The sequence below is a fragment of the Phascolarctos cinereus genome, unplaced genomic scaffold (assembly GCF_003287225.1).
Source record: "Phascolarctos cinereus isolate Bilbo 61053 unplaced genomic scaffold, phaCin_HiC Scaffold_2;HRSCAF=192, whole genome shotgun sequence".
NCBI lineage: Eukaryota > Metazoa > Chordata > Mammalia > Diprotodontia > Phascolarctidae > Phascolarctos > Phascolarctos cinereus.
In genome coordinates this window covers 70951066-70974319 of record NW_027555625.1, presented here as the reverse complement: position 1 = coordinate 70974319, position 23254 = coordinate 70951066, and the positions used below count along the sequence as shown (strand labels likewise).

General features: G+C 39.2%; 1 protein-coding gene across 1 annotated transcript in view; it reads right to left on the bottom strand.

Moving 5' to 3' along the window:
- The window catches only part of CDH8 (cadherin 8), a 501032-nt gene extending 484637 nt beyond the window's left edge, over nucleotides 1-16395 (bottom strand). Inside the window, exon 1 of the mRNA XM_078149450.1 lies at nucleotides 15991-16395. The gene's annotated coding sequence lies outside the window, so the exon portion shown is untranslated. The remainder of the gene's footprint in view (nucleotides 1-15990) is intronic.
- Nucleotides 16396-23254: the final 6859 nt, after the last annotated feature.

Below are 23254 nucleotides of genomic sequence, written 5' to 3'. Positions count from 1 at the left end.
TAAAAATGCAGTTTTTCAATTGAGAAGATTCAGAAATGGATGGCCAAAATAAAATAAAAAAAAATAAAAACCCATTACTGGAGATGTCAAATAGATTTTTTTTTGCTTACCTTCTATGTGGCAAAATATATATTTCTTTCCCCCTAAGAGTACTTTTTTTTTAAATAGGACGTACAATCACTCCAGTTTTTAAGAAGAAATCCTACTAGATTGGATTAAATGTGAAAATAAGTCTTTAGGAAACTAGAGGGAACTGGTTGACTCAGGGAATTCATAATGGGATAGGGAACCTTTCACTTTTAGGTCACCAGTTCAAATTGACCCAGGATTGTAGTGATAGAAAGTCATTACCTTTGGATGATCTGGTTAGCCACCTATGTGAAAGGAGCTGATTGCTTTATGGCTGATTCTGCTACAAATAAAGGCTCTGTCTCTAATTTAACAAGATGACCGCTATAATCACCCCTCTTGTCACTCTTCCCAAGGGCTCAGAGGTTGAGCTGAAGTACCTTTCACCTGAAAGAGTCACTCTATCCATAAGACTGACATTCTGAGGAAGCTTTAAGCATGGTAAACCTTTCATAGAAAAGATAGACAGCTTCCCAGGCTAGCCATCCTATTCTTTTTTTTTTCTTCCCTCAAACCTGGAAGCCCAGAGAAAATGGTTATCTTTTTGAGAATTGGAAATTGAAATTCATAATCACCATCCTCTCCTTTCCTTTGGAGGTGTTAATTCACAGCCTTGAATTTGCATGTGAACCTTCTGCTCCAAGCTAGCCATTTATTCTAAACAGTACCAAATGCACTAAGAATTTTTTAAAGGACAAAAAGGAAATTCAGAAGTGCTATTGATTTTTAAAGTAACAAAATTTTATCTGTATATAGGTTTTGATTAAGTTATGAAGCACGTTTATATTCATATGCTTATTTGACCCCTGAATGTAAATATCAATACCCCCATTTCAGAGATAAGGGAACTGAGGCTTAAAGAGATTAAGTGATTTGGTCCCAGATAGTTAATTCAACTGGAAGTAGCTGAGCTGGAATTTGAAATGAAGTCTACAGATCAGTATTGGAAGGGACCTTAGAATATACTTAATTATTAAATAAAGTTAAGGGACCTTAGAATTCATTGAACAACAAATATTTATTAAGCAATTACCTTGTGTTAAGCACACAAAACAGAATATTCAGAGATAATAAGGACCTTACATCATAGTATGGTAGAGCAGGAAGGTATCTTACAACAAAATGTTAAAGAGTGAGCTCAGCTTTTGAAATGTTAGAATGGGAAGCGGTTTTGAAATCCATACAAAGCTATTATCAGCTAATTTTAATCTTAATCTAGAACATAGAATATTAGATTTAGAAGGGACCTTCGAACATAGAATGTTCTGATATGTATGTTAACATGCATGAATGAATGAATGAATAAAAATGTGTTAGGGACACACTATATTCAAAGCACTGTGCTAAATTTTGGGGGTAAAATTAGACGAGTGGGACAGTCCTTGATGTCAAGAAGCTCATATTACAATGGGAGACAATACACATAGTAGGTTTCAACTGCAAATCATAGATTTAATAGTACAGTGGCAAGTCAGATAGTGATACATTTTCTTTAGTGTCATTTCCATTAATTAAACCATATCAGTTTCAGATATTCGAATCATTTGAAGGTTCCAAGGACTCTGGCATTTGAAGATGTCAAGAACTGGCAGGTCACTTATGCATAGGTTGAATATTTTCCATAAATGTAAAACTCTGTAAGGAGGTAAATTCTTCCATGGCATTGTCTCTGATCCTTACAGTCAAACTGAAGTTAAAAAGAATCTTAGAATAAAGAATGTGGGTGCCGTAAAAGGTCTGAGATATCATCTTATCCAAGCCCCTCATTTTACAAATAAGGAAACTAAGGATCAGAGACAGGTGCTGAATTTTCAAAATATTCTATGAGTTCAGGATGGGATTAAAACCCAGATCTTCTAATAACAAATTCAATATTATTTCAGTTTTTCTAAGCTGCACACAGAGTGTGCTTTGGCAAATACACATATGCACGCTTTTACATACATGTATGCACAAACGCATATACCCATTTATAAAAGTTTGAATCTCCCAGCACAAATACCCACAAATCATAGAAATGGGGAACAGGAAGATAACTTAAGGCCATTTCATCTGAGGCTCCCCAAAATGTATGTGAGAATGCAGTTGTAAATCTCAAAGCTGTCCTAAGTAGATTCGAATCCACTTGCTACTGCCATTCTTCTGTTTCCACCCTGGATTCCCCAGGGTTTCCACTGGTGAAGGAGGCACTGCTGTTAGAGTGTTTCCCCACATAGCCCAGGATCCTTCTGGTTAGTTGCCCTCACATTGCAGTGATTGCAAGATATTAAAGGAAATTAAAAAGTGGCTTTCCCTCACCAAAAGATTGTGGAGTGCCTGATGTAGTTGAAACCTCTTATTTTTACAGATAAAGGAACTGAAGGTTTAAGCGACTTACCCAACAACATACATCTAGTTTACTTGCACTCCAATAAGAGCTCATGTCCCCTGGCTCACTGGAATCCTTTAATAAGTTGGGGCAATCATTTCAATAGTATTTACTCAGTGTAAGTGCTGTCACATTTGGCACTCCATCAGTGACAGTATCTCTCCCATCTGCATTATTTCTAGCACTTGAGGGAATTGCATTGCTAGCTGATGTGACCTCATTCCTACACATACCATCATAGCAAAGAAGAACTTGACTTTCAAGAATTGAGGCTGAGCTGTTAAGAAAGATAAGATTTAATAGTGACAATTACAGCCTCCCAGACTGTCAGAGCTGGAAAGGCTCTGGAGAGATCATCCAGTTCAGCCCTCTGATTTTAAAGGTGAAGAAACTGAGGCTGAAAGAGGAAAAAAAAAAGGACTCTAACCACATTACACAGATGATGAAATTTAAGCTTAGAGACAGGTAGTGACTCTAACCTACTCCTTTTTTAGATGAAGAAACCGAGTCCCAAGGACAGGGAGCCACTTGCCCAAGTTAATAAACAGCAGAGGCCCAATAAGCCTCAGAGATGATGGGCCTGAAAGAGATGTCCTATCATAAAGCTGAGGGAAATGGACTAAGTCATCTTACCTCCACCTGGACCTTAATTTCCTGCTCTGAAACATGAGAATGTCAGACTAAATGACACAGTGTAATTTCCATTTTCTGATTTAAAAATATGACTTTACAAAGTCTTCTTATACTTTCTCCAGCCCCCAAAAGCCACTGTTTTGTTTTGTGTTTTTCATTTATGTATTTGTTTGTTTTATTTTTGTAAGCCATTACCAAAAGCACTAATTCTTTGGGAGGACTGGATGATAGCCTTGCATAGTTTCATGGGAGATGAGCAAACGCTAAAGGTATCTAATCATAATTAATACAATTTCTAAGAAGTAGTTGGACATACAAACTTTTTACCTATACTCAATGAGAAATAAATTGAGTAAGGTCATAAAAGCTTGGCAGAAAAAAAAAATCCACTGGGGCAGCTAGGTGGCACAGTGGATAGAGCACCGGGCCCTAAAGTCAGGAGGACCTGAGTTCAAATCTGGCCTGAGACCAAACACTTGACACTTACTAGCTGTGTGACTCTGGGCAAGTCACTTAATCCCAATTGCCTAAAAAAAAAAAAATCAATTTATTTTTAGATTTTTCCAACCACAATATGTCTGTCTGGCCAAGTAATCCACTTTATTATAATGCTGTAACATTGATTCACACCCTGATAGTGAATGGAGGAAATTATACAGTTTCTTTCGAATTCCTACACATTGGGATGTGTTTAGATTTCACTTTAAGAATTTCATCCTCTCCAGGGCAATTTACTATGAATCCCATTCTTCCTTCATTACCGTTTTGTAAATGCTTCTTATTACAGGCTCCTGCTAAGTCTGCTGACCCCAACATTTTGGTAAGGTGAATTTAGTCAATTCTCGATTGCTTGTGCAGTTATGTAAAAATATTGGCCCATTAACTTCACAAACAGCGTCAATTAGAGACACAAATCTATTAAACTCTGAAGTCTAAACCAGATTTCTATAGGTACTTCAAAACTTAATACATTAAACTATTAGAGGTGACAGCAAATTATGCTTTTATTGGAGATTATTGACCACATTTCATAGAGAATATGAAAGTTGCAAGGGACTTCAGAAGCTACTTAGTTCTCTTTCTATAACATCCTTGACAGGTAATGATCCAGCCTCCCCTTGGAGACCCTCAGTGATAGCGGTTCTTACCCCTTTCTTCACTTCCCTTGTTGGAGGGACCATTTTTCTTTTCAACAGATTTAATTGTATGTCTATCCCAAAACAGCCTCTAAAATTTAGGCCCACCGGTTCTAGTTGCACCTTTGTTGATAAAACATAACGAATCTTATCCTTTTTCTGCATCACAGACTTATTTAAAGACTTTAAATTCTTAAGCCCTTTCTCAGTCTTCTCTTCTCCTGGTTGAACAAAACCAATTCTTTATTTTGCATGATCTCCAATCTCCTTACCAGGTTGGCCATTCTGCTCTGCACGCAATTCTGAATTTAATTATCATTCCTAAAATGTGGCATCCTAAACTGAATACAAAAATCCAAGTGGAAGCAGCAATTAGACAGTAAGAAGATCACTGGATATGGAATAAGAAGATCTGGGCTCAGATCCTACTGCTAATGATTAGTGCCTGTGTGAACTTGGGAGATTTATTTAACTTTCACTAACTCACAGTTTTCTCACCTATTAAAAAGATGGAGTTGATCTTAAGGACCTCTGAGGCCCTTCCAACTCTAGATCTTTGATACTAAGATTTTGTCTGGCTGAGGCAAAGTACAATGGAACAATCACTGTTATTCTTCCTATACCCTGTTTCTAGTAATTCAGTCTAAGATTGCATTAACTTTTTTTTTGCATGTCCTATCATAAAGAGAATTTTATGTCAATGATTCCTTGAATAAAAGCTCTGCTAATCCTTTAGAGTCCAGCCCTCTCCAAAGACCCATTCAGCATATCATTGCTTCTTATCATCTGCAGAAACACACGCAAAATTCACTTTCTTCTGTACTATCATTGATTTTTACATTCCTGTTAAAAAAAGAAATCCCCTTGTCTTCTCAAAAGGGAAGAGGAGTACAGTTCAAAACCTCTGGACCCCTCACGAGGCTTTGAGATACAGTGATGATCACTTCTAATTTTGTGATCTTGGAAACTGTCTGTCTTCATTTTCTTGACCATAAAATGGGAGTTAAAAATAGCAACCCCCTGACAGGGTTATTGTGAGGATCAAATGAGATAGTATTTACAAAGCACTTTGCACATAGTAGGTGATTAATAAATGTTTCTTTCCTCCTCCTTAATATTTGTAAAGCATTTGGCACATAGTAGGTATTTAATAAATGCTTTTCTTCTTCCTTCCTTTCTTCTTTTTCTCCTTTTCTTCCTTCCTTCTTCCTCTCTTGCCTCTTTTCTTCCCTCCTTCCCTTTCTCCCAACCTTCCTTCCTTCTGCACGTCAATAAGTCTCACTTTCCTCATGTCCAAAAAGGGGATAAAGCTCAAATGATCCATTCTACAAGACAGGTGTGAGGAAAATGTTTTATAAACCTTATGATGTTCGAGGTTTGATTTTTTCTTGTTGTTGTTCTTGTTGTTGTTAATATCAGAAAACTGGGAATTTCGTTCTTGCTTGCCTTTGGCTTACTGAAGTATAGCAGTGTCCCTTTTGAGAACCCTTAGCGATTTCTCCTCTCACCATCATTGGTTATACTTGACAATAAAACTTGGGCTAGTTTTGTGTCTCACTGCAAGGTGGGGAGGGGTTTATTTTTTTGGACAACACATTCTTGGCTTTTTTTTTCTTTCCACCCCCTCCCATACTGTACTACCTTTCTCCACAACTGCTTTGTCCTTTTCAAATTTTCAAAGGCTGTCTTATTTTATTAGAGTTAGAAGCAATTTACCTGTACCCCAGATGTATCACTCTCTCTAAAGAGGTAAATTCTTTTAATTTATGAGCTCACAAAGTTGTCTATGATCCATATACTGAAGTACTTTATTAAGTCTCAATCCTCTTGGGTTGTATTTTACACTTGATATTTGGTGCTCTCCTACCCTGTACTGCATTTGCAAAATCACAGTCCAAAAATCAAAAGCATAGCTCCAAATCAGTATAAATAACTGTATTTTCCACCTAAATTCCCCAACCAGCACCCAGAAGACTGTTCTTATGTTCATCAGACTTTAATTCAGTTAATTAGTTTAACCAAGTCTTTTTTCATTACAGTCTTGATTTTACTGCCTAGTTTCTATTAGGTATAAATCAGTGTGAGGGAATATTATATAATAAATAAAACTCCATATGCATAATTATATATATATAAAATATATAGTGAATATGTTAGTATTACTTAATGATAATTATGTTATTAGTAATGAATAATTAACCCAATAATTATTGAATAATTAATTTGTTAATTATTTTGGGTTAATAATTGTTATAATAATACATTGCAAGTGTTTATACACACATATTTAAATAGCATCTATTATGTTCCAGGTACTGTTCTAAGTGTTTTACAAATATTGTATCATTTGATCCTCACACGAAATGTGCAAAGTAGCTGCTATGTTATGGGGAAACTGAGGCAAACAAAGGTCAAGTGAGTCTGCTCAAGGTCACACAACTAGTAAGTGTCTGAGGTTGGATTTGAACTCAGCTCTTCCTGACTCCAGGACATGTGCTCTATCCACTGTGCCACCTAAATGCCCCCTCTGCACATATGTGTGTATAGTAATCTAAAAGGAATCTAAAAGAAGAAGCATTTTATGCATGATTGGCTTACATTTCTTTAAGAATTTGTGACTCAGCTGATGACTTAAAGAAAGTTAACCAGCATTATAAATAGTTAAAAAGATGTCTGGAGTTCTATACCTTAACCTGATTTCTTAACCTCTCCTCTTTCTATAAAAGTCCTAACACATTCATAGCTTCTTTTGGTCAAAGGAAAGACGCATATACTATGGATCCATTATTTACACTATTCATTTCGAATGAATTATAAAAACTAGGACATAAATTCTAGATTGATAATAGTTTGTATCATTTCTATATGAGAGTCAAATTGTTACATGATCGTGGGCAAGTTATTTTAAGTATCTTAGTTTCATTTTCTTCTTTCCTTCTTTCTTTCTTTCTTTCATTTCTTTCTTTCCATTCCTCTTCTTTCTCTCACTTATTTAACTATCTATTTACTTATTTATTTTTGCAAAACTAGGAGATTAAATTAGATAACTTCCAATGACATTTCCAGCTGTAATGTTGTATTTATTTCAAAGCCTTCTGTAAATCTAGTTCAAAATGTCCTGTGTTATAACAATCTAAATTCTAAAATCCTTTTCAGATCTAGTATTCTTTGATACAATAAATTAATATATTTCTTTGTCTTCTTTTTTTTGTGTAAATAACCCCAGCTCCCCTAAATATTAAAACAGAAGATTTCTGGTCTAGGTAATAATCACACACATGTGTATATAGTAATTTAGAATCTGAAAAGTGCTTTACATACATTATATCAACTGATCCCCTCAATAATCCTATGAGGTGATTACCATAGTTATTATCATCTTCATTTTATAGATGAAGAAATTGAGACTCAATAAGCAATTTGTCCAAAGTCATGGGATTTGAACCCAGGGTTTCCAAACCCTTAGTGCCATGCTCTCTCATGCTTTCACCTCTTAAGGGAAAACTTGATGGCAAAAAACTGAACAGGTCCTATGAGTATCACAACAACCAGAGGTACTTTTCTTCTAAAGAATTCAGCATTCTTTACAAATTTAATTAATTTTATTCTAGAAGCACTTCTGGGAGACAGAAGGCGGTGCTATTACTTTGTTTTATTTGTGTTCCAGTGACTGAAGGGAGTAGTGAGTAGTGATCCTTTCCCACCTTTCTGGCCTTCTTACAGGTATTCTATGATCCAGTGTTACCTGCCTCCTTATTGTTCCTCACACAAAGCTCAACCTCTCCACTCTGAGCATTTTCACTGACTCTCCCCCGTGCTTGGAACAATCTCTCCCTCTCCATTTCTGCCTCCTGGCTTCCTTCAAGCCTCAGCTAAAGTCCTACCTTCTGCAAGAAGCTTTTCCCAGCCCTCTTTAATCTTAGTGACTTTCCTCTGAGACTATCCTCAGCATGTCCTGTATATATCTTAATTGTAGGTAGTGTTTGCATATTGTCTTACCCATTACACTCTGAGCTTAATTTGAGCAGGGACTTTCTTTGACTTTCTTTGTATCCCTAATGCTTATTAGCACAGTGCCTGATACCTGGTAGGCATTGAATAATTGCTAATTGACTGATTGACAGAAAGCCAATCTAAAAGCCAGAAAGACCTAGGTTCAAATCCCACCTGACACATACTGGCTATCTAACCCTGGGCAATTTAACCTCTCTATGGTTTAGGCAGTTTTCTAAGTCTCTAAGCTGCAGAAAAAGTACAGAGCTGCACTGATTAAAAGCATTACCTCACCTGCAATTTCCTTATACCGATAAAATTATAGTTTCATTTACTATTCTTATCGATGCTGAACCTATCCAAGCCAATTAAATTACTTATCCTGGGACAAACAGTCAGATACTGAGCTTGAAGTGGAGTGCAACTTTCAATAAACTGAGTTAGCATCTTCATTATTAAGTAATGTTGGCTAGTTACCATCCTTACATATATCTTACCTATAATTATTTTCTTTTTAAAAAATGTTGCTAATTTTTTTTTAAATGCCACTTGCTTATTCTGGCAACCTATAGGAAAAATTATAGGTATATCATTTGTCAAAAATAACATTGAGATGTCACACAGAAAGCACTCTTCATATAGGGAAAGAAATTTGCCTGGAGAGATTCTAAAACAGTGTTTTATCATCTCATGGAAAATCATGTTAATGAAACACTATCAAGACCTCTGAGGGTGTGTTTGCACCTCCTGTCAAAATACCTATAAATGGAATCATCCCAAGGGGGAAAATATCCCGCTTTGAAGATGGAAAAACAAAAAAACAGACACAGAGATGTTAAGTGATTTCATCAAAGGCACACAGCTACACTTTTGTAGAAAAAGGAAGACGCCCAGTATTTCTCCTCCAAGGTGAAATTTACAGATAGAGAATCATCTTCTTTCCTATTTGTAGCTGTCCTATGAGTGAACTGCAGCATAATACCATGGCACATATTGAATACTAAAAGGATTACAGAGATTACTCTCTCTCTGAATAAAAATAACCATTCACTTATTGAACCTAATGTATCATTCCACCTGCCCTTGACCCCAATAAATTCATCTTGTGTTATTTTTGGACACTTTCTATACTTTTAATGTTCAGGCATATAAAAAATTTGCACAATACACTTGTTATGTATTTCTTTACCTACAAAGAAGAAAGATCTGAAAACAGGTTCTCTATATAATAATAGTTGCAAATAATAATAAAGCATTCACCTTGTAAAAATAACCGGAAAAAAAAATCATAGGTTGCATGAGTGTTCAAATATCTTTAAGCTATTTTAAATGAGGAAAAATAAAACCACATCTTAGAGGACTGAGAAGTTTTGTTCTTGTTTTTTGTTTGATTTTTTAGTGTTTTAGGGACAGTTCTGCTGATGCAGATCAATTCTCAGCAACATAACAGTTTTCAGAAACCTCAAACTTTTAGCCCTTAAGCATGCAGCTTAAGTGAACTCTTTTTTGTTGAAGACAAAAAGGGGGGGAGGGCAGTAGAGGAAGCTAACCTAGAAGACATTGCCATGAAAAGAAAAATCAGTCATTTCTCAAGTTGTTTGATTTCTCCCGTACACTGAGGTAAAGGTATGTCATTTTTCTTTTCACCAAACATAGCTTGAGACCACACACATGCAGCTCAATAGCTTTCCCTTATGTCAGTCTAGTCTCTGAGATACACTTACTTTTAGGAGGCTCTATCTCGATTATGTAATTGTAAAATTACCTTTCCACCTTTAAAGGGATAGAGATGGGTTTGGGGAACACGAGAGGAAAGTTAATTGTATGTAAGATGAGTAAAACTCAAAAAAGAAACCCCACCAAATTATATGTAGGGGGAAAACATCCACAGAGTTAAGAAAATCTAGCATGGAAAACTCCCAAAGTTTCCCTAGTTGAGATAGAGGTTAGTGGATATTCCTGAGCTACTAAGAAAAGAGTGGTACTGGTATCTTAACTGATCTGTTGATGAGTTACCAACTCCTTTTTCAATACCTGAAATTTCCTCCCAAGAAAAATATTTTCTTGCTTAGAAGCACCTTATAATAGAAATGAAATCATATTTCTCTACCTACGTATATAACATGGGCATTAGGCAAGCCAAAAGTCAAAGACAAAGATGTTGTTTGTGGCTTGAAACTACATGTGGCCTTTTACTCTGAAAACAAAAGCTCATGTGTCACCAAAAGGAAACATTATTGGCAACAGTTTTGAGCCACATAATGGCAGCGAAGATTTAGTTAGCAGCAACATATGGGGGGAAGTAACTAAATGGCATCCCTTAAACTTATTTCTTTTTTGACCTTTTAAAGTTGCCAGGTTCAACTAATTTTCTCTCCTCAGTTATATTCGAAACAGGATCCCAGAGGCAGGAGCCCACAGTTCAAAAGCAATATAGTTTTTCTGGTAAAACTTTCACTGAGAATGAAATGATAAAGGTCTAATAACCTTTTGCCTAATTAAACCCCTCTACTGCAAAGGTAGCTTCGTCTCTTCAAAATCAAGCTTGCTTTTTATATCCCCCCCCTCAACAGGCATTTACTTGCTGGAGCAAATCTGTGATCGACCTGGTACTTCTAGGTGATCCTAATTTTCTGAGTTTGCCTTGAGTTATGAAAACAATAAAAGGACAAGAAAGAGTTAGTCCCAATCATCTTAGTTAGGCAGGCATAATGGCAAAGAAGGTCAGATAAAAATCTAGGACACAAATCACTAATGGAATGAGGGACTCATTCAATCATATTTTCAAAGAATTGGTGAGAGAGAGAGTGAGAGAGAGAGAGAGAGAGAGAGAGAGAGAGAGAGAGAGAGAGAGAGAGAGAGAGAGAGAGAGAGAGATTCATGAATGGATGGATAATAGACAACAGGGAGACAGCCAGCTAGATGACACACAAAGAGATAGGTAGATAGTAACAGATGATTGATAGGCAAAAAGATAGAAAGACTGAGAGACAGATGATAATGAGAGAGATCATAGAAAGAGACAGATAGATGGAAAGATAGACATACAGACAGATGGATAGACAGGTAGATAGACAGAGAGATAGATGGATAGACAGATAGATGGATAGATGGATAGATAGAACTGTGCTTCCCCTTCTACGCAATAGCCCAGAAACACCAATTCTTCAAAGGCTTCTTTACCTTCCAGATTCAGAAACAAAGTGAATCTCTTCTAGGGGAACATGAAAGTGCAGAGGGATATGTCTATTTTCCTCCCCTCCTGGACATATTTAACTTTTGACAAAATGGAAAGTGGCTGAAGTGCATATTTGGAGCCCCAGTAAGTACAATATTTTCTAAAGGAAGCCTTACAAACTCCAATTGCAACAGTAATTGCAAAGCTACTGTGCTTGCTCCTTTGCTTCCATTTGTCAAACTAAAAACTATGTTGAAGGCCTGGGAAAGAATAGTGGAAATGTAAATTTGAATGTCATTTTTCTGGGCACAACCAAAGCTTTGAAACGCTAAATTTCCTCAAATAAGTATATGGATAAAGCTGCAAGCTATGCTACCTTTTCTATGGCAACAAGGCATAGAAAAATGAGGACCATTTAAAAAAAAAAAACCTTTGCATTCACTACAATCAGAATATATTGATACAGATTTGAGAATCGGGGATGAAGATTAACTTTGCCATTTGAATTGGACTCCTTTTCCCCAACAGCAAAACCGTACCTACCTTGAAAGTCCCAGCAGTCAAGAACAATTTCCTTAGTTGAATCATTGCATGGGTTTCTAAAGGTGAAGGTGTTTCTTTGCTGCAATAAGTAGTACTATTGGCTGGGAAGACCAAATCCTAAAAAGTTGATGTGTGGGCTAAGATGAAAGACTAAGTGGTTTATATGTGGTGAACGCTGTGTAGAGGCATCACGTTGTAAGGGAAAGGTCTTCATGTGGGGCCAGATCACCTGGGTTTAGGACCTGATTTTGAAGCTTACCAGCTATGCAAAAATAGGCAATGTAGTTTTCCCTCTCTGAGCCTCGGTTTCCTCATCTATAAAATGGAGATAATAATAATGTTGAAAACCTACCTCACAAGGCCATGGTGAGGCTTTGTAAACCTCTGAGTGCTATATGAATTTCAAATATTGTCATGTATGCCCCAACCTTTCATATAATTCTCCTTCAGGATAAATTACCCTCATTCAACCAATCATGCTTAATGCATGCTTAATGCATGCTCAACCATTATCCCCTGAGGAGCTGCTCTAGAGAAATATTATTTCTTGACAATACTGCCATAGACCAATTAACATAAAGTTACTTGGGGGGGGGGCTAAAGTGTTTCCATTCAGAGATGATGTTTAGGTATATAGAGTTGCCATCCTGCTATCAGCATATTTCTAGAAGAGTATATTCTCATAAGCCTTCAAAGGTTTAGTGGGTGTACCCCTAATGCTAAAAGATGAATAAAAAAAAGTTTTTTCACTGCCTGTGGAGAATTAAAGTCCTGAAGCCTAAGGTTAGGTATAAAAAAGGTCTTTTACTATGTTCACAATTCAACCTAGAGTAAGATAATTGGTGGGGGGGAAAGCCCATAATGCAGAGTCGATCACTCTGATGTATTCATCTGGAATTGGTTACAGTTCCCTAGAACGTTAGTTATAGCATAACTGTTGTAACTCAAAGAACTTCAGCCCATTCACAAATTGTTCGAGGTTGTCTTTCCTTTTCCTGTCATTAAATACAAAGAAGTAATTTTAAATGTGACCAGGGCTACTCCTACAATCCTTCCATAGGTATTAAGGAAAAAGAAGAGTGAAGATACAATGGTATGCTAGACATGGAGTAACCAGAGACAGAGGCTGAGGATTCCTTTTCAGTTTGTTATAAGGGTTTTTCCTCACTTCTCTCCTTCCCAACTCCCCCCACCCTTCCCACCAAGGTCAAAATTACTTAACATCCTTGATCTTTCTAACACGAAGTACCTATGGACTAAGGAGCTTCAGACCCAAAGAAATAGATTAGAGTGAAATTACTGTGTTTCAGACATTTTGCTAAATTAGGGATTTCCCCCAAATTTCTTTCTGCTCCAGGTCCCAGGGAGGTTGGGTGGAAGAGAGGAATGCTAGTTGTCCGATTATTAAGGGACAAGCTCTTTCAGAAAATAACAACTCTTACAGAGTATCTTCTAATGTATCATTCTTTTCAATCCCCCCCAAAAAAAATTCTAAATGACATCCTTGAAAACCTTTGTGCTGTATTTAAACCCAGAAATGGGGCACAGTTCATTAAATGAATGACCAGGCAAAAATTCCAGCTGTGTTTAGAATAGAAGGCTATGGCTTATTTTACATTCAGTGAGGTAGAGCCTTGAGCTTGAATGGAGAAACAATCCTATACTAGAATATTACCTAAATATCTATTTCCCAGGTATAGTTTTTCAGTTGAAAAGTTCCTATCATGAAGCCAGGAAATGAGGCTGTGTAGCCACTTAGAAAGCATCTTATGTATTAGGAAGGATGAGACTCCTGGATCGAAAAAAAACACACCAAATATCAGCTCTTAACAGCTGTCTGAGGTTTGGATTACTTTAGGGTATCTGAATACATAGATATGCATACATAGGTACATACATACACACATACACACAACATATGCATACATCTTAATCTTTCCAACCTGGCTTAACTTCAGATAATTCCATTTAAAGCAACCATTTACTGGTTAGTCAGCCTAGGGAAATGGACTGTGAATCTGATTATGTGGACATCTCCTCAAATGTCAGTCATATGGAGGTATTTCTGATCGTTGCTATTCAGGAAGAAACTCTTTCAGAATCTTCACAAGAGGATGATAAAGTTGAAAGCCTCTTTTGTCCATTGCTCCCTTCATTATCAGCTATATCCTTTAATTGGCGCTAAAGTGAGCAGCTGCCAGCTTGCTTTTCCATTAAGGACTAATGTTGTACGTTTGCAACAATAAACAATTAATGTTGTTTGATTTCTTACATTCAGCAACCCAAGCAAACATCTGGCATCCATACCCCACGGATGCAAATGGCTAGTCATTTATGTGCCTATCCACTCGCCAATTGTTGAAGGTCCGCTCTAGTCAAAGTTACAGGTCTGTGCCAACCTTGTAGGGGAGAAAAGGGGAGGTAGCGTTAATTCTGGGAAGGGGAGAGGAAGTCTTGGGTACCTGTTGGCATCCCCGTTGGTTGCACGTTTTCTCTGTCTCTCAGTCTTGGCTTTAACACTGGAGATATGGGCTCCATTGTACTAAACCTGTTACACACACACTCAGCATGCACACACTGGCATACATACATACATACATACATACATACATACATACATACAAATACATATGCAGGAAAACACCCACAAAAAGCGCCGTTTTCTAAGTCGTGGAGGGCTCTCTCCAGATTTCGCTAGCTCCCCCTGGCAGAGCTCTCTCTGGGAGGAAGCCACCGTCTAGCCCCCGGGTTTCCCTTGGCGCAGAAGGCTGGTGCGGCCCCGGGGCTCAGAGGTTATCTCACCAAGTAGGGGTAGAGCTCCAGCGCTCTCCAGCCGGAATGCAGGGCTGCCCGCTGGCCACTAGCTCGCTCTCTTTCTCCCCCCACCTCCGCCCCAATCTCTGCAGGGGGCTGCGCCTTTCTAGCCCTCAGGGGGTGGCCCTACCCAGGCGAAGATGGTGCCTGCGTGACTCCTAAGGAAGGGGCAGCCGGTGGCGTGACCCTGGCTTTGGCACTGCACTGCCTTGGGGGTCCGGAGCTGATCCCTAATCACAGCCCTGGGGAGCAAGAGAAGTAGCTGTGGCTGAGGCTGCAATGAGGAAAGACCTAGGTTGAGGTGTGAAGAGGGATAGATAAGTGATTTTCTCTTTCAAGGCACTGGGATGATGTTTTAACCCGCTAGCCCACAGGTCCGCGGCCAGAATGGTAAAAGGAACCGAGCTCCTTTCCTCTAGCCCAGGCGCCCGCGCTGAGGACCACCGCCAAGTTTCAGGTGGGCACCGCGTTTCCCCACGAGTCTCGGGAACGGGAGCGGGAATGACACTTGTGGGAAAATCCCGCTCCTCAGACGACTTCCATCCGCGGCTTCCCTTCCAGTCCCGGCCAGCGACTCGCCTCCGCCGCCGGTTTACTCACCTCCCGGGGAAGTAAGTAGGGGCAGTGTCTGCCGTAGACAGAGGGAGAGTTGGGGGGGCGGGGGTTGGTTTAGGGGCTTCCCCTCTCTTGCCTCCTCTGCTCCTTGTCTCCCAGTGATTCCATAGCCTGCTGCTGGGTGTTTTCTATTCTCTGCACGGGAACGGCAATGCATGGAAATGCGTGGCTGCAGCCCCTGCGTGTACCAAGGAAAGCACCCCGAGGTGTCTCGGACTAAATAAGAAAGCCAACAGAAATGGGGTATGTTGAGGGTGCCGGGCAGCCCGGCAGACAAAACTCCTACTGATCCTCCCGCAGAAACCGATCGGAAAAACCGACTGGCAGCAGCTCCGTGACATCTCCATTAATCAGGGATTTTTAAAGAATGCGAATGAATGAGCTTGAAATTTCAGCCTAGAGCCCCTATTTCTTGACTAGGGGACATATTCTAAGGGAAGTAGCTTGTAAAGCCTGTAACCCTGCATAAGCTCCAGGAAGTAACACCAAAAGAGCAAAAAAGGAAGACTCTCCTCTTATTCCTGTTCTCCTTCCCTCCTCCCAGACATGGGGGAAAAGAAGAAGAAAAAAATAATACTTACTCTTACAGACACCCGAGATGACTGATGACACCCAGTTCACAAATGGACGCACTGGGTCGGCTTCCGAGAGAGGAGAATATTGTCCAGCCCCCGAAAGACGGTCAGATTCGTCCGGATTTCTCTCATGCCTTTTGATGCTGATGGTGTTGGAGGAGAGGCTGGGTACTTCCACTCTCAGGTTGCTGAGCCCGCAGAGTAAAGTGCAGTTAGTATTTCTCCCTTTGCACAAATCAGTGACGGCGGCCGCGGCAGCAGAGCTCCAAGGAAGCGGGGATATTCCAAATAAATCCACTAATTCAGGGTCTGAGCGTTCCAGCGCGCGGGCCGGCCTGCCTGCCTGCTTTTCTGCCTGCCAAATGTAACTGTGAAGTGATGTGGAAAAGTGAGCAGGGAGCCTCCCCTGACAGCTCTTATTGGGCTGATCTCGGAGGCAGGTCTACCGCTTGGAAATTCATGTAAGCAGCCCCAACCCCCCACCCCACCCCCGGTCTCTCTCTCTCTCTCTCTCTCTCTCTCTCTCTCTCTCTCTCTCTCTCTCTCTCTCTCTCTCTCTCTCTCTCTCTCTCTCTCTCTCCCCCCGTCTTTCTTTCTGTCTCTCTCCTCCTCCCTTTCCTTCAGTCTCTCTCATTCTCTCTCCCTCACTTTCTCCCTCTCTCTGTCTCCCTCCTCTTATTCCATCAATTCTACCACAACTTTTCTCTCTCATTCCTGCAAAGCATGCCCCACTCCAGCTCCTTGATGAGAGCCACCCTGGAGTTGGCTTTGGTAGGGAACCATCAGCTCCGGTATTCCATCTCACAGGGGTGAGGGTGGCTTGGGGAAGAAGATATGGAAAAGGCTGAATGGGGCTCGGAGCAGTTCAAGTCCAATGTGAGAAAGAGGGACAGAGAAGGAAGAAAGGGTGATCTCTCACCTCTTGATTCAGTGATGAGTTTTTATTTACGCTCTTAGAGATATTTCCAAAAACATAGACCCCAACAGCAGCCTTGTTTTGGAGAAAGAATTTACAGTTAAGTTGGCAATGGGACAAGGGTACTCCTTTCTGAAAACATTTCCCATCCGTTTTCCTATTTCCCTGTGAGCAATGTGACAGACAACATCTTTAGCAGCAACACATAGAAATTTAATGGTCCTAGTCTTCATGGTAATAATATCATCCTTAAGTTTGCTTTTCCCAGCATCACTGGGCATCTGGGAAAGTGAGATGGTGAAGAATAAAATGAGCAAGAGTCAGCTACCAGAGGAAGAATGGTAGGGAGATGGGAAAGCCTTTTCTGTTGCCAGTACGGAAAGAAATCATTAGTTCTTTCCGATACCCTTGTCAACATATCTAGGACTTTCAAAGCCACTTAACCAAAAACCTGGAGATGTTTGTACAATCTGGGAAGTAAGGAATAGAAAGTGTCCTGGGCTGGCTGCTAGGGTCTCCTCAGCAGGTTGCTGGCTGTCGCTTTTATTCCAGGGACTTAAAAACTTTCTGGGAAATGATATTCAGTTCACATCCCTACTTCTTCCTCCAAAATAGAGCCCAAGTCTTAAGAGGTGGCATACCTGCCAGGACTAAGACGGGGATTCAAGTTATCAAAGACCCTGATTCTTTTTCTGTTCTTTCCAGCACCCTTCTAAGAAAAACAAATTTGAAGTCATTTTGCTGATTTTAGTCTCTTGGGAGTAGATGCTACTTAAGTTTTCCCCAAATCTGGCATACTTACTTTCTGCACACCACAGAAACTTCTTGGCTCTTTCTGGCTAACCCTTGCACATGATAAAATTCATAAGTCTTCTCACCTGGACATATTTCAGAAAAAAGAAAAGGGGCAAGGGAATAGACACTAAATGCAAAGACTTTCTTTTGTGGTCTCACTCAAATAAATGAAAGTGAGTGAACAGAATGAGAAAATAAGGAGAATATGCTTATATTTATGCAAATTTGGCATTTTTTGTGCTGTATCCCATTGTGGAACATTACAAAGAATATTGACTGGGTATCTAACTTTTTTTTTTCTATTTTCTTGCTGTCACAGAAAAGAGGCTTACTCGATTGTTCTAGAGGGGAGAGGTAAAGAGAGCCTTCACATGTCTTGTGCTGGCTTACGCTAAATAGATATTTACTCTTTGCACAGACGGTGGCTCCTTACAAAGTACTCTGAAATTGAGTAATTCTGTCTTGGAATAAGAACTGAATTCAACCCTCCATCAAATGATAACTGCTTCTTGACCAGACAGTCCCAAGTGGGCCAAGAAATAAATCCCATCTCTGGTTGTGTGCTTAATTCTCGGAGATATATTTTCATTTGAACAAATGGTCTAATAGTTCCCTTGTTATTTCTCTGTCACAGCTACTGGGAGTAATAGAAGCAAAACAATGGGAGTAGCTTTTAAAAGGAGGATGGGGAGGGGGGGAGAGTGAGATGACTGCCTCAGATGAGTGACCTAGTTAAGAGGAAGTAATGGTACAAGGAAAAGAGCAAAAGAACATTGTGCTTAGAATCAGAAGACTTGAGTTCCAATTTTGGCATTCACACTTACTAGCTATTTGAATCACAGCAATTCATCTCTTTGGTAATACCCTCTTCTGGAATGATGGGATGGAGGGTTCCCTCCAACTCCAAAACCTTGGATTGCTATAACCTCTGGCATTAATATAAACTATTAATGGAAACTGGGAAGAACCTTAGAATTATCTTGTGCAACCCTATCATTTGATAGATGAAGATTTAAGGCCTAAAAAGGAGAGGTGACTTGTTCAACACCATGCAACAGCCAGAAATCTAATCATGAACTTTTAAAAATATATTTCATTGGCATCTTTTGTTTTTATATCGTGTATATTTTTTTTTCTCTGAATGTCCTTCTCTCTACCCTCCAGGAGAATCAAACAAGGAATGTAACAAAAACAATCAGAAGATTTTTTGAAACCTGCCATTATGTAAAATGTGTCATATCCATGGACTTCTGCCTCTACAGAGGAGGTTAGGGAAATGAGGTCTTCTCATCTCTCCTCTTTGTAGCCAAGCTTGGCTTGGTCGTTGCTCTTTCCGTTTATATTTTTGGAGGACTTGTACATATTGTTTTCCTGGGTCTGTTCACTTTACTTGGCATCAGCTCATATAAATCCTTCCATGCTTCTTTGTAGCTAGGTGGCACAGTGGATAAAGTGCTGGGCATGGAGTGAGGAAGAACTGAATTCAATCTGAGTTCTCATGGACCTCAGTTTCTCCATGCATAAAATGGGCATGATAGTATTTGCAAAACTTTCTCAGAAACTTACTAGCTGTGTGATCCTAGGCAAGTCACTTCACTTCTGTTTTCCTCAGTTGACTCATCTGTAAAAACTAGATAACAATAGCACCTACTTCCCAGGGTTGTTGTAAAGAGCTAATGAGAAAACAATTATAAAGCACTTAGCACAGTGCCTGGCACATAGTAAGCACTATATAAATGTTAGCAATTAGTTATCATTTTTGTTGATTGTTTCTTACAGCATAGTAATATTCCATTACATTCATATACCACCATTTTTTATCCATTCCCCGATCAACAAACATCTACTTTGTTTACAATTCTTTGCAAATATAAAAATTGCTACCATAAATATTTCAGAATATATTCATCTTTCTTTTTTGCCAATGACCTCCTTGGGGTATATGCCTAGCTGTGGAATCTCTGGGACATTTTAGCTACTTATTTTGCATAAATATAAATTTCTCTCCAGAATATAAACCTTGGTCATTTTACTCCCAAAGCAGATCTTTATGCTAAACTTAGCCCCCCCCAAAAAAAATAAAATATTTAGATAAAAGTAAGTTATGTGGCATGGTAGAAAGAATACTGGTTTCAAAGTCAGAAAACAAGGCCTTCTCTGGTTCTTATTAACTGTGTGTGGTTCTGTACAAGTCATTTCCACTCCATGAACCTCAGTTTCTCAATTCATAAAATGGGCATGATATTATTTGCAATACTTTCTCTGACAGCATGGCTGTAAGGAAAACACTTTATCAGTCAGTTCAACAAATATGTAACAAGTATCTTCCCTATGAAGAGTTCAGAGAAGGCAGATAAAGTTTGGATAAGGCATGACTCCTGCCCACATAGAGTTTATAGTCTAGTAATGATTGCACATAATTAACTCTAGGTCACCAAGAGAAACAGGGTTTTTGTTTTTCTGGTTTTTTTAGTCAGAGGAACCTGGTTCAAATCCTGGCACTATCACTTACTACTTATGTGATTTTGAACAAGTCACCTCATCTCTCTGGGCCTCAGTTTCCTAATCTGTAATATAAGGAGGTTGGACTACAATAGCCTTTAACGTCCCTTCCCCTTCAAACTCTGTGATACTTATGCCTTATTGGCACATTAAAGAGTATAGAAAAATCTGAGGGATAAGGCCATTAGTGACAGGGGTTCTTTCCTGAAAGAGGTAGCATATGAGATGAACTTTAAAGCATGTCATCATTGCTCAAGAGAAGAGGGATGGGACTGGACTGCTCACCTTGGCAGTGCATACTTGAGCTAGGCTTATCTCTCTACCTACTGATCACTGTTCAAAGAAAAAAGAAAGGCATAGACATTTCCCTTCTGATACACAGGAGGAAGCAGGATGAATGAGCTGTGTGGAAGAACATTGAGATCATGTGAAAACAGTCTAAGGATATTGCTAAAATAAATGGGGTTGCTGAAAGAGGAGGCATTTTGCCTCTTTAACAGTTCCACCCACTCTTAATGGCATGCAATGTAATCTCCTAATGGTGAGAGCATACGATTTAAAGAAAGTGTTTTCATTTTTACATCCTTTTGGTGTGGTTACATTCCTTCAGCTATTTGCTATATAGACTTTTTCAAGGAAGACAACTGAAAAACAGCATGCTTTGTGTTTAGAGTTTTGAAGGGGAGGATCAGACCAAAGGAATGTTCTGATGGGGGTCTGTGGATAATTAAATATTTAGTTTAAGAATGAACTGTCATTCACAATAACTTTAGGTGCCCCTCATAAATAGGGGTACAGCATTTGGTGTCTGCAACCTGGGTCTTAGTGAAAGATTTTTTCAAAAACAAGCCTGTTTATTTTGAAGAGTTTGTGGAAAGCTCTAAGATAAACCCAGAGTAAAAGATCCAGGGAGGGAGGAGAGGAGAAAAGGAATGGGGGGAGGGGTGGAGAAAAGGAGGGGGAAGAGAGAAAGAGAAAGAGAGAGAGAGAGAGAGAGAGAGAGAGAGAGAGAGAGAGAGAGAGAGAGAGAGAGAAGAGAGAGAGAGAGCTTTTCCTATAAAACCAAACCCTTTGGCAATAATCCAAGTGGAGTTACTGTCAGTCTGGTTGGCTATGAGGGAAGGAAGAGCAGCTAGGTGGCTCAATGGATAGAGCATTTGGCTCAGAATCAGGAAGACATCTTCCTGAGTTCAAATCCAGCCTCAGACATTCTCTGTGGGCAAGTCACAACTCTGTTTGCCTCAGTCCCTCATCTGTAAAATGAGCTGGAGAAGGAAATGGAAAACTGCTCGAGTATCTTGGCCAAAAAAAACCTAAAATGGGTCACAAAGAGTCATGCAAGACCGAAATAACTGAACAGCAGAGAGAAGGAAAACAGTTGACTGGAAGGAACAAAAATCCTGGGAAAAGAGTGCAAACCAGATAATTCCCAGAAGTTTTCATAAAGCAAGAAGTATTAAAGAATCCTTCTTGTCTTATTTCAGTCTTACCTGTGTCTTTATGTCCTAAAAATGCAGATTTGCTCAGTCCTCCCTCCCACCCTTTTCCTTCCCACCCCCATGTGATAAGAAACAAAGTAAACTCTATTCTCTGTGGTGCAATCACTCCCACCATTGAGCTTATACAAAATCAATAGAAATGGCTTAGATTGGAATGATCTCATAGTAGGTTGATGCCATAACCAGTGGATCTCACAAAAAGGATCTGTTTATTCTCATCCGTGAAGTGAAGGGATTGGAGTAAATATCTAAGCTCCTTCCAACTCTGACATTAATTGCAACTTCAGGTTGTAATATTCTATATTCTAAGATGCCTGGAAGCTCTAATGTCCTAAGTCCTGTACTCTACCAGAGTTCCTTCCAATTCTCACCTTCTCTGTACTATAATCTACCATTCTTTATTGTAAGGACCATTCCAGGTCTAGTATTCTATGCTCCATATTCTAAGGTCTCTGGATTTTAGTTCAGTTATGAACATATTTAGAATCATCTCATTTAAATAATATTATAAACCTCAAATACCTGAAACATTAGAAAGAAAAATAAATATAACTCTCAATTTTTTTTTTTTGCTTTTTGGTGAGGCAATTGGGATTTAGTGACTTGCCCAGGGTCACAAACTAGTAAGTGTCAACTGTCTGAGACTGAATTTGAACTCAGGTCCTCCTGACTCCAAAGCCAGAGCTCTATCCACTGCTCCACCTACCTGTCCCCTCTCAATAATTTCTAATCTTTATTAACATTTGAGGCTCTTTTTAACCCATTAGATGATTTAGCAAATGATACCATCATTATAATTCCCAAAATGTTCTGGAGAATGTATTAATCATAAACCCAGGGATCTATACTTTAGAGTTTGTGAGAAAGATGGAATTGTTAGATAGCTAAAGTACCTGATGAGTGACAGATGATCATTTGGTGGTTTGGTAACTGTTGCCGTAAATATTAAGAAAAACAAATTCGAAGGGGAAGGGAAGGGGAAGAGAGGGGAGAAGACTAGGAAGGGAGGGGAAGAGTGGGAAAGGGGAGGAAGAAGGGAGGGGAGGAAAGGAGAGGGAAAAGGAGGGAGAGGGAGGAGAGAGGATAAGGAGGGAGAGGGGAGCAAAGGAGAGGAAAGGGAAAGGGAAGAGAAGGGAAAGGCAAGGGAAAGGGAAAGAAGGAGAGGGAAGGGAATTAAAAATATGATGGACACTGTGGCTAATTTCTTTAGCATTCAAATACAATCAAGGTGGTTTAAGAAGATTGATTTCCTAAAATGTCTGGTTATTGTTAGGAAACACTATTTAGGTGTTTTGAAGAAAATGCTTTGTCAAAGAGAACTTTTTAGTATTACTGACACACTTACCAAGGTATCTTCTTTATTGAAACTCAATTCAGATCATATCCAATCTCATTAGACTATGTCCTGAAAATCTTGGGGGGTGGGAGGGAGACTGAGGTGAGGAGAATGTTGCTATACAGGCATGTCCCACAAGATGTCATTATTGATTTACTTCAAATGGGTTCCATGAACATATAACTTTAGGTAAAACAACTATGATCATCAGATCATGAGGCT